The sequence below is a fragment of the Centroberyx gerrardi genome, chromosome 9 (genome assembly GCF_048128805.1).
Source record: "Centroberyx gerrardi isolate f3 chromosome 9, fCenGer3.hap1.cur.20231027, whole genome shotgun sequence".
Classification (NCBI taxonomy): domain Eukaryota; kingdom Metazoa; phylum Chordata; class Actinopteri; order Beryciformes; family Berycidae; genus Centroberyx; species Centroberyx gerrardi.
This window is the reverse complement of record NC_136005.1, coordinates 27,810,768-27,823,082: the sequence shown is the minus strand read 5'-3', so window position 1 is coordinate 27,823,082 and position 12,315 is coordinate 27,810,768. Positions and strand designations below refer to the sequence as shown.

Genomic DNA, 12,315 nt, shown 5'->3' with positions numbered 1-12,315 from the left:
ATGAAAATGGTCAAATTTTCATTTTAACATATTGAATATATGTGCAAAATATCAATCCATAACCATTGTTGGCCTTCACAAACACATATCGGTCAAACCCTAAAGTGTACCTACACCGTCCAGAATGTTGAAAACTTGACATTGTACCTTAAAAGCACTTACCATGTCAACTCTTGAGGTTATGAATCATTTTTAGAAAAAATGACATGATACACACACATGCATGCACGCAAAGTCTCAATTTCAAGTTCAAAATGTTATTGTCCATTATGGGAAAATTAGTCTGCAGCAAGCAAAGCATACAACACAGTATACAACTACGATAACCAGAGAGACAACATACAGAAACCTGAGAGAAAGCAATAGATAGACCGGGGAGCATGGGGTGCAGAGTCTATCTGTTACAGTTTAGGTTGTTTTTGCGCCATGTGGGATAAATGAGAGTGTTGAATGTGTTTGATTTGGCCTGCCATTGCCTTAAGCATGTTAACATTAGTCAGGAAATCAGGTCAGGTCCTTGAGACAGCGGGGCTGGCCCCTGTAGATGAAGTAGCCTGATTTCCACCATGCATCGCCTCGGTGCTATTTGAATACATTAAAATGTAAAACTTTTTTTTTTTTTTTAATGTGCATCACGAGGCATCATAAATACATAATACAAGATGTGCTCTAAGTGCTGCGCTATTCAGTGTTGTTGCATAAAAAGTATATTTCACGTTGATTGAATTGATGGTCCATTACTGCTGCTTTTCTCAGAGGCAAGCCTGAATAGTTTGTAAGTCAAATGAGCTTCTGGTTAGCGAGCCATATTGTGTTAGGGGCTCATGCTGGGTTGCCAGGTACTTGGAGTCTCCTTTGATTAACTTAGGAACTCGTTTCTGAACACATAATAGAGGAACAGAAAAAAAAAAAAATACATGGAAAAACAAACAAAAGAAAACAATTCATGTATATTTGACCCCAGAGGATAGCAAAGGAAAGTGTTACTTAAAGGAATAATAAGTCATATTTTACTGGCTCGTTGCACAAAATAAAAATAATATATCAGCGGGGGCTCGCAAGTGTTGTTGATCATGCCAGTCACTCCCCCTCAATGGCTGCTGAGTTTTCAAGCTTTCTAAACAAGCAGTCCAGCCTTTTGGTGGAAATGTCCCACACCCTCAGGCATTTCAATATACGCCCAAGCTCCGCCCTGAACCACCCCCCTTGCGTTTGGATCTTCTTTCGGTTTCGTTTGTGCAACCATGGAAGAACGTACTGCAAGGATGCCTAAAAAGCCTCGTTAAGCCAAAAAGGCCCTGACAAAGCCCGCTCCAAAACCAGAGTGAACATTACTGCAGCATTTCAGAGGTGGAGGTAGGCTTAGGACTCTGAAAAACTTCAAGACCGATGCAGAGTTGACCTTACATTTGTTGGACAGGTAAGCAACCGCACGTTGCTATTTGTCACTTCGATCATGAAGGTGCGTCGCGGCAGGAATACATTTGATTAAATAAAATAATTTGCACATTTTCAGCAGCAGTGCCGCTCCTGAATGACTATAGAAACATGAAAGAAAACACTATAGAAAACATTTTTGGCATGGCGGGTCATGATTTTACCCTGGCGGCCTGCCACAGTACAATATCAATGCAAGGGAACACTGGTTAGCTCGCTACAGCCTCGCTACGCATAAATAAATACCCGTCAGGCAATATGCTAACAAACAACCTGTTGCTAGTAAGCTGTTAAAGGCTATTGGGTAAAGTTGGTTAGCGTTAGCTACAGCTTGAGCTGCTGGACCTCTGGGTTAGCCGATAGCATAACATCGCTAGCTGTTGATTCCATCTCTTACTTGCATTCATAGTTCTGTAACTGTGGGATGTTCTAAACATTTATAACAGTTTGCAGTGGGATATGTTTCCGCTTCACTTGACATTTCTGCACTGTAATGCTGCTTGGCTAGGTGGTGTCTGTTGTGAAAATGCCAGTTCATACCTTGGGGTCCTTGATGGAAGACGAAATGCAGTTCCACAATCTGATGCTGGAGAAGAAAAATCGAGCTGCGGAGCTTTTATGGCATTAATAATAGTAAAAAATGACCTTCTCATGCTTTGTTCAATTACGACATGCATTGTAATAAATTTTGAATCTGGTATAACTGTGAAATGACGTTGATTTCGTCTCAGAAGGTATACATCTCATTTAGCACATGGCACGCATCATAGCATAGCATATCATTCATGTTCTGATGATAATGGTGATCATTCACTCACAATGCCCCCGTAATGCCTCTTCAATGCTTTATGAGCAGCTCCTGCCTACCAGGAGTAGCTGCTTTTCTTCTCCTCTCTGTTCTGCTGGTCTGAAGTGCCAATCTTAACCATCGATCAGCCTTTGTAGCCACGGCTCTCTGATTTGGATCCATTAAAGGGAGGAAGCTGAAGTGGTTGTTAGGGCAGGAAACAGGAAGCGGGTGTGAGGACTAATTCTGTGATTTGTCAGGGAAGGAAGGGTTCTTTTTAATAGGAACCTGAATTTGAAGAATTAGGGAGCAGAAAGTGGATTCATGGAAATAAGGACTGAAAGGAGAAGACTCGATTTTGTCAGTGGATAAGCTGCTGGATTCATGGCGGTATAAGACGATTTTCACTTGTAAGGGACAGAGAATAATTTTAACAAACAAAAATTGAATAAATTCGAATGAGGGTTGATTGAAGCCCTTAGAATGACTGGTAAGGAATGAAAGCTGTTTATGCCTTTAGGGCTGCAGCTTTCGGTTTGCTTTGCTTGGGAAGCTGATGTGGTGAGAACAGAGGTATTCTGTGTGAGGAGTAATCAGAGTCGCTTAGAATCTGTCATACTGACAACTGAAGGCAACACTACCATTATAGACACGTCTGGCTTGCTTAGAAGCAGCATAGGATAGACAGACCTGGAAAAATGGCCATTTATATTTCAAATAAATGGGGAGAACAAAGGAAAATGCCCGTCCTCAAGATCCTCATTTTGTTTTTATTTATTCTCCATCTTTCCATTCTCAGTCAATGGTTCCCAATCTGGGGCGTTTTATCACCATCTTTGGTGCTAAGCGCTCATTGCTGTGGTGTTTCTGCACTGCTCTTCCCAGAGATCACCTGTCAATCAAACAGTGTGGGCGGAGCTTGGATTTTCTGTTGATGCAGTTTGAGTTTTTCTTTTCTTTGTCTGTTCAGCCATGGTGGCTATCACTGCTCGAGCTAACTACCCAGTTCTTCTTCTGTTTATTCCAAAAGAACCAGAAACCTAAAATGCATCACTTCCTAATGCAGCTGGTGTTTAAAACAGCAACTGGGGCGGCTGTGGCTCAGGAGGTAGAGCGGGTCGTTCACTAGTCAGAAGGTCGGTGGTTCGATCCCCGGCTCCTCCAGTCCGCATGTCGAAGTGTCCTTGGGCAAGATACTGAACCCTAAATTGCTCCCGATGGTTGTGCCAGCACCCTGCGTGGTAGCTTGCTGCCATCGGTGTGTGAATGGGTGAATGTAGGCATTATTGTAAAGCGCTTTGAGTGGTCGGTAGACTAGAAAAGCGCTATGTAAATGCAGTCCATTTACCAAATGGAAAAGCTTTCATGAACTGGCTATAGGCTGAATCACTATTGTGTTATAGCAATCAACAATAGAGAGTAGCAAAATTGATGGAATGTATTTATATGAAAATGTCAGATTATTACTCTAAGGAACACTGAATCCCTACCAGCTATGGGCTGCTGTTCTGACCTCTGACCTCCTCGTGGAGGACTAGAGAAAAGAGAGTTTCCCTACAGGGAGCAATAAAGTGTCACATTATTATTATACATTATTTATTATTAAAATATACCCCATGCCATGAAAAACTTCCCCCTGGGTGCACTTTCACCTTTGCATTTTTTTCCCTATTCATTCTCTATGGAACTGACACCACAGATAAGGAGGCAGGGAATACTCCTCAGGCAGCTTCACATGTCCAGTAATTTGAGGTCAATTTTCACATTTCGCATCACATTTCAAATACGAAATTCAGTCGCGTTCCCTGAATTGATTTCAGTCAGTAGGCGTTGTCCCCATGTGACAGGATAACAGTAGTGTGGCGGTGAAAGTCTCTCTAGTCCCACCTAGCACCTGTCTCAATGCTCTTAGCTCATTGGAAAATGAAGAGAGAGAGACAGCGGGAATGAGGGAGGGACAAAGAGAGAGAGAGAGAGATTGGGATGCTCAATCACTTGAAGTAAAGCTCAAGGATGCTTTTACCCGACATTTCAGCATATCAAAGCCCATCACCTGGCTGAAGCCTTGTCTCAGGTTTCAAAAGGGACCGTCAACTGGATGAAAGCAACGGAGTATTTGAAGAGGTAAGAAAGAGTTGAGTTGAAATGCCATTTCCTTTCAAATTGTCATTTTGTGTGGGGAGACTTCTAAGCTCCTTGAAAGTTGATAAGTCGCCTTGAAGCTTTGAAATGATGAAATGCAGCCTCTGCCGCACACACACACACACACACACACACACACACACACAAATAAATTCACTGCTGTCACTCTTTTACTGCTGGTCATTGATCAGACCTAGTTGGTTTCAGAGACTCTGAGACTGTGTGTGTGTGTGTGTGTGTGTGTGTGTGTGTGCGTGTGTGTGTTGACGCACAATGCGTGTTTGTGTACACTACACACTGTTTCCCTCTCCTAACTCCAATACAATGGAAAAGCCCCTCCACATCCTCCTTCTGCCGGACCCACTGTGCTGCACCATACAAACTTTGCCAAACTCGCTATAGTGTGACATGACAGATAATCCCACTCTCTCTCTCTCTCTCTCTCTCTCTCTCTATCATATTGTAATCATATTGTATCATATTGTAATTGGATGGAGCAAAAACACTGAAAATCCATATGTAAATGCACCCAAGACGCATTTGGCCACTTTGACAACAAAATGTTAATCCAACTGTGTTTCCAACAGAAATCAACTTTAGCGCATGCATCCAATAAGGAAATTCATACAAATCACACAGGCAAGCAGGCAGCTCAGATAGTTACATAATTGGCAAAGATGGCTTGTCAGGATACTGGTGGATGGGGAACAAGAGAGACGAAGCGATTACTGTCAACTGTACAGGATGGAAATAATACATGCAGGGAAATCTGTGTTTTAGCGAGGGAAAGAGAAGTACGATTTTAACTTGTATACCGGAGATGCATTTCTATGTCAGGTGCAACTGTAATCCACTTAAATCAGATGTAGTAATGATCTGGATACAAGACTCCCTGCTTCCCATTCCCATTCATTCTCATTCTGTGCCTCCCGCAGTATGTTTGTATCATAGCAGCGCTCGCCTCCACTGCAATATACACAACATCCGTTTCTCCCAATTATGAAGCCTAACTTTATCTCTCCTTCAGCGTCTTCCTGTTATGATCCCCCTCTTCTGAACCAGACCAAATCCGTATAGTTCCTTGGCATTTGTTGACAACACAGCTGTAGTCTGTATTACTCTGTATTTGAAGCACACCAGTCTCTCATTAATGTACAAAGTATGCCTTTCCGCCTTGTTTTTTTTTTTTTTGCTAGGCTCTTGTCACAATGTAGGGAAAAGTGTGATTAGCATTATTTACGGCTAGAAGTAACAGCTGTTAAGTACAAAAAAATCCCCCAAAAATCCTGACAAATCCAAATAAAATATGCAATAAACGTCCATTTTAGCAATTTAGTCTCATATTAAGTCTTAAAATTGCACTTTTTCTTCAACCGAGTGAGAATGCATGCTCAGCGGAGTGACATAATTCCAATTATTCATAGAAACAAGTGTCATTATCCTGAAGCATGGTGGAATAAGGGCAATCGCTCCGCTGGCATGGAGAAAATGACTTTTGATTCAAGAGAATGAAATGGAACAAGTGGGCTTTGCATTGGAGACAAGTGAAATGATCTCACCGCCATTGGCAGTTTTTGCTCAGCACTTTTCAGAAAATGAAGATTTAAGACTCCATACCAGACTAAACGACTAGACATGATGGATATTTAGCCGTTTCTCCATTAGCTGCCAATGGAGAAACCCCGCCATTGCGCATGCAAGCGCCTGGTAAACACAAATAACACACTAATGCTCTAGGTTTTCCTTTATGATCGTACTGTTTTGTTTTGGGTTTTTTTTTTATATCAGGCCTAATGATGGACAATGACAGGCCTTTTTAATGTTTGAGGGACAATCTGCTTTGAACACAACAAGCGCAATGATAAAAGATCAGACAGGTTTGAATAATTATACACAGGGCATGGTGGCAGGAGTGAGTGATTAACGGGGTGTGTGTAGATGCAGTGTATAGAGGCTGTGAGTGTGTGTGTGTGTGTGAGAGAGAGAGCGAGAAGAGAAGGGAATGATGATTAACGACAGAGCAGACCTTCAGAAGGACAGCCTGCCAGTGGGAGGGATGACAGAAGATGAAGGGAGGGGAGGGGGAGGAGGAGGAGGAGGAGGGCGAAGAAGAGGAGTGAGTGGGCTAGAGAAGCGCTCGTTTTGGCAAGTGACTGTCGCATGCTGACACATGCAATAGCAGTCATTTACATTGGCCCACCGTATCATTTATTTCCCCGCGGTGCATTGATTGATGATCCATCATGACTTAATGCCAGAGCCATTGATAGAGAGTTTGGCCAGGAGGTATGGCGCCATGCTTCCACCCCAGAATAATAACCCCCGCTCCTCCAATCACTCCTATTGTGACCTTTGCTCTTCTTCTATTTCTTTTCCTTGCACTTTGCTCTATTGTCGCAGGAATATTAGAAGCTGATCTTTGACCTCCTTGCTATCGGTTGCTTGTAATGTTGGTTGTCTGGGAGTTGAAGCTTATGCTACTGTTTCACTCACTGCAAGAGCGCCCACTAAATACCTGAAATATAAAAGAAGAAATAGATGGCCGACATGCTAAAGAGCATAGAGCTATCAGTTAGTTTATTATGTTTATTTCTGAGACACAAATCTTTCTAGCGATGGCATTGGCTTGCTAGAATATAAACAACAATTTAAAAATGTCATTACAAAGTGACAATAATATAATTTGGATGGAGAGCTTGTGAAATTGTGATGGTCAAGCTGTCTCATGTGCGATTACCACAGCAGAATAAAATGGAGCTAATATTGCGATTTTCTGCCCCACGATATGTATCGTCACTTTTTCATATCGCGATATATTGAATTTCGATTTATCGTCCCTTCCCTAGCTGCTACTGAAGATTGCAATAGCCCAACACTGACTGCATTGGTCTCGCTATAGTTCTGCTAACAGCTCTGAAGAACCTGTTGAACCACTAAAATATCTAACCGGTTCAGAAACCAGCCTTAACCAGTTCCTAAAAAATTTGGCAAGTTCAGAAACATGTTTAACCAGTCGAGGACTCCATTTAACAAGTGCAGAAACATTTTCAGAAACCAGTCCAGCATCGTTATTTATGCTCAGTGTCAATGTCCATCTCACTTCATAATTCATTTTATGAACATCCCACAACACTTAAAAGAATTGGTGTCAGTGGAAAGTTCTCGTGTCTTAGATATTATTTCAAATGTCTCTCACCCACAAGTCTAAAAAAGAGCCTAAAATGTAAATGTAACTAAGAAGCGTAGGCTGTAAATAAATGGCAATGCATTTCCGAACATTTCCATGGTGAGATGCCCAACATGCCCCAGATCAGCATGGTACTTTTCCTTTACATGACCGCTCTAGGACCACATACAGTCTCCTGAACATCCAAACTGCCCAGTCAACCCCCCTCTACCCCTTTGTGCGCCGGTACAGTTTCTTATCTTTTCAAAATTTCCATAAAGGCCTTACATAACCACAGTGCGCTGCTGCTTTTTTAAAAAATTTTTCATACAAATTCCTGTGAAATGCCGTGAGATGAGGCTGGTGCGGTGCGGCAGAGAGGTGGCATGCCATTCCCTGACATTGTACTGTACTGTAATCCATTGGTTCCAGACGGTCATATGAGGACTCAAGTCTGGGCCGGGGCGCCGGCGCAGAAAAGCCTCCTTCTGTACTCTCATCCATAGGGACAAAACCATAGCTAAAGCACCGGGACCCCGAGAGGCCATTTGCATCTGTTATACACACACACACACACACACACACACACACACAAAGTTGTACAGTTGATTCCCTCACACTCTCTCTGGGTGCTAGACTTCAGAGACCACCCTAGTGTGAAAGCTCTTTGTTGGGTGCAAATAAGCCCTAGGGAATGAATGAACTCTGGTTATGGGTTTGTGTGTGAATGTGTGTGTGTGTGCCTATGTGTGTGTGTGTGCTCATGTGTGTCTATGTATGCATATGTGTGTGTCTTGGCACAACAAACTCAACAAGTTTGTTGCGTGTCTGTCTACGACTCTGGGAATGTGTGATTGTGGGAATGTATAAGCTACTGTGTGTGTGTGTGTGTGTGTGTGTGTGTGCATGTGTGTGTGTGTGTGTGTGTGTGTGTGTGTGTGTGTGTGTGTGTGCCCGCAGACAGAGGGAAGTGAGCCACAGCAGTGCTCCCATATTTGGTATTTAACCGCAGATAGGGAGGCATAGATGTTTTGATGGAAAGATGCTTGACTCCTGACCTTTTTCTCAATGAGTCTCTCTCTCTCTCTCTCTCTCTCTCTCTCTCTCTCTCTCTCACACACACACACACACACACACTTTCTACACTTTCTCATGTTTTTCTCATGTCTTTCACACTTTTTTTCACTGCCCTCTCTCTTTCCCCCCTTCGTTCTTTCCTTCTGTCACATCTTCTGCCTCTTTCTATCACAACACACCCCAACGGTGTTGGGGGTGATTGAGTAATCAGAACTTTGTTTATTTTTCTGATTATTGAATTTATAAAGCAATACTAAATTCAAACCAGATGAATAATTGAAATCTTTTGGTTCTACCAAAAAAGAATTTTCTCAATGGCTGCAGCAACTAGTGAATTAGTCACAATAATCTTTACTCTCAAACACAGAAACTCTGGTATCTCCGAGATCGTTAAACTGTTTCATAGAATTATTTCGCTTTTGCTAAAAACATGAAACGGTGGTTCAAAACAGTCATCTCAAATGAAGTTGATGCCTTCACAACTGTTGCAATAATTTTATATCAAACGTGCACAACAGTGTAATGATGTCAGGGACGCCTGAGTGTCTGTTTTAGAACACGAGAACATAGCGGAGGGATACATGCCTCCACTGTGTTCTCGTGGCGGAGGGATACATGCCTCCGCTATGGTGTCCTCTATCAATAAAAAAGCTATTTGGCGAAATTATGCTCTAAAAAATATGACCAAACGTCAGTTGAAAATCACAGTAGCGGGATCTGTTGTTGAATCTGTTCACAAACGTGTTGAATGTAAGTTTTGAGTGTAAGGTTTCAGTTAAAAGTGGAATATTACTTTAAATGACCCTGCCGGCTAGCTTAGCTAGCTAACAATGAACGTGTACGGCATTTCCTTTTTTTTTATTATTCCAGTCTTCCTTTTCACACACTGGCAAAACGAGAGGGTAAAGTCAAGGCAAAAATGATGAAAATGTTGAAAAAAATTGTCAGGTGAAGAGAAAGCGTTTTCACCTTTTCTGTGAAAGTCTGAGCTAAATGTTAAACTCAGCAGCTGGTTGGACAGAATGTGTGTGTGTGTGTGTGTGTGTGTGTGTGTGAGTATCCAGTATATTTAGCCTACACATAGAAAAAGTCCCGAGTGTGTGGGTGTGTGTTCACGTGCATGCAGCTGCGTGAATGTATGTACGCGTGTGTGTGTTTGAAGTGCATCTCAATCATCTAGCGTGTGATGGTGTGGCTGCCTGGGCGCCTGCAGCCGTGATAACAGCTGTGAATTCACACGCTGTAATTGGCTGATGAAAGAGACATAATTGAATCTACTGATGTAGAAGGGCACAATATTATAAACCCCTGACAGTGTCTGTGTGTGTGTGTGTGTGTGTGTGTGTGTGTGTGTGTGTGTGAGAGAGAGTGATGAATTTTAAAAATAGCCTCCCTGACAAAAACAAAAAAATCCCAAACAGATGATAATTTAATTGAAATCGGAAGTTTGTCTCCTGCCTATCTTTCGTCTCTGTCAAGAAAGAATTTTGATCTCATTCTAATGTTAATCAGCCTTTTTCAATGTGCGCGCACACACACACACACACACACACACACAGTGAGTCATATATCTTCATGCCAAGTTGTTCCAGTCGGTCAGCTAAATTCGTAGTATAGTTTCATTGTAATTTCAGTGCCATAGAGTAAATTTGGTTGCGATCACTACTACACTTTATTTTCTTTGGTGTGAACCATAGTGGAAAAGTTTGTTGTTATTTATTAGGTTCTCACTGCCCAATTACAAGTGAACCAGGGCTTGTAAACAAAAGTCACATGACTCACAAGTAGCTCATTTATTGGACAGAGTTGTGGTGACCTGTCATCCTGCCAGGTTAGAGATTTTGGTCCAAACAAATCTGATTCCAGTCGCTGTAATTTTAGCTAAGCATGAGGGACTGCACTCTTCTTCTCTGGTGTTCATACCAGTTAAGAACACATGAAGAAATAGCTGTATATGAGCATCAGTTTGCCTTCAGTTTGTTTTATTATGTGTGGGTTTCCAAGCATGAGGAACTGCTGGCTGTCAGATGTCAACATCCGTCTACTTTTACCCATAATACCTTGCGTTTTGCGTTCATTTTCTGTAGTTGGTTCAGATTACGTTCTCACTCCTAACGAACCTCACTAGAGTTCTCTTGGTGTGAACGCTCCCTAAAATTGTTAATTCTCTCTCACTCTCTCTCTCTCTCTCTCTCTCGATCTCCCTCTCTCCCCCTCTCCCAGACAGGTCACACTGAACCGTTTGACTCCGGCGTTGCGTCTGTCTCTCTCTCAGCCCGCCGTAGGAAGCGGTGTGATGCTTAATTAGAGGAAGTTGTCGAACGGTAGACAGCTCGCTCCCTGTCGCGACGCCCAACCTCTCTCTCGCTTTTAATGACTTTGAAATATAAATATCAATGGAATCAGTGTGTGTGTGTGTGTGTGTGTGCGAGTGTGTGCGAGCTTTAATATGACTGCAGACTCAGGTAATTAGCGAGATCTCACTCCGTGATCTCCCAGTCAAGAGTCAATTAGCCTGGCGGTTTGCGGACGTGGCGGCGGCGTTCCTGCGGTAGGAGGAAGTGTGTGTGTGTGTGTGTGTGTGTGTGTGTGTGTGTGTGTGGGTCGCGTGTTGAGGTTTTTGACAATTATTAATTACCTCAGGGCTTGTCAGAAACCTGGGGCAGAGAGAGAGGAAGAGAGAAGTATACAAAATGAGGGCGACATAATCAATCGTTATTATAGATATTGATTCTTATGTACAACTGCATGGTTCATAGATGGAACCCAAGTCATTCATCATTATTATAAATGTCGGTGATTATGTGCTGTTGGATAGTACATGCTCTCAAACCTGATAATTGATCGTCCCATTGGACATCATGATGCATCAAATAAATAAAGAAATAATTAAATTATTCAGTTTTGGCAATATTGTTTCTGATAAGCAGTCGTGCCAATAAAGGCATTGAATGGAACTGACAGAGAGAGAGAGAGAGAGAGAGAGAAAGATTTGTTTATAATTTGGTTTTTTTTCTAGTAAATTTAGTTTCTATTTCTTACCTTCCCCTCTCTCTCTCTTCCTTTCTATCCCCATCTCTCTCTCCCTCTCTCTCTCTCTCTATCTCTCTCTCTCTCTCTCTCTCTCTCTCTCTCTCTCTCTCTCTTTGCTGATATTGGCCTTTTATTAAATACCAGATATCCGCCAGCCAGTATTGTCCACCTCTGTTCCTCTAGCTACATAAAAACAATCTGTAAAACCTGCAATAAAACTTTATTTTCTTTGTGCATTTTATTTATCCGTTTAATTGTTCAGTAATGGGTTTTTTTTTAATGTAAATTAATTCTTCATTTAATGGCCTAATGTTTCCCTACCATTAAATATATGGGGTGGGTCACCGTGCCCTAAAGAGCTGCTGAGCCATCGAAAAGAGTTTCACTTGTCTTCATTTCAATAGAGAGTTTTAGTGTCCCATGATGGTCTAAATCAGTGGTTCTCAACGTGAGGGACCACCAGGGGTCCTCGAGGGTGTTCCAGGGTCCCCAGCAAATGGATGAATTGTTAAACTTCACCATTATTTCATTTACAAGAAGTTAACACAATTAGAGAATGTAGAAGAATGACTGTTTTGATCATAGTTTCACTGTTATCTCTCTACCTACAATACAGATAGTCATGGAATTCTGGACAAAATCATATCTAACAATAAAAATATTCTCAGATTTG

At 42.0% G+C, this 12,315-nt stretch overlaps 1 protein-coding gene across 5 annotated transcripts in view; it reads left to right on the top strand.

Moving 5' to 3' along the window:
* nlgn1 (neuroligin 1) overlaps window positions 1-12,315 on the top strand; it is a 266,319-nt gene that overhangs the window by 21,058 nt on the left and 232,946 nt on the right. Inside the window, exon 2 of one of the 5 annotated variants that reach the window (XM_078285490.1) lies at window positions 1,721-1,741. The exons of the other annotated variants lie outside the window; for them this stretch is intronic. The gene's annotated coding sequence lies outside the window, so the exon portion shown is untranslated. The remainder of the gene's footprint in view (window positions 1-1,720; window positions 1,742-12,315) is intronic. 5 annotated transcript variants of the gene reach the window in all.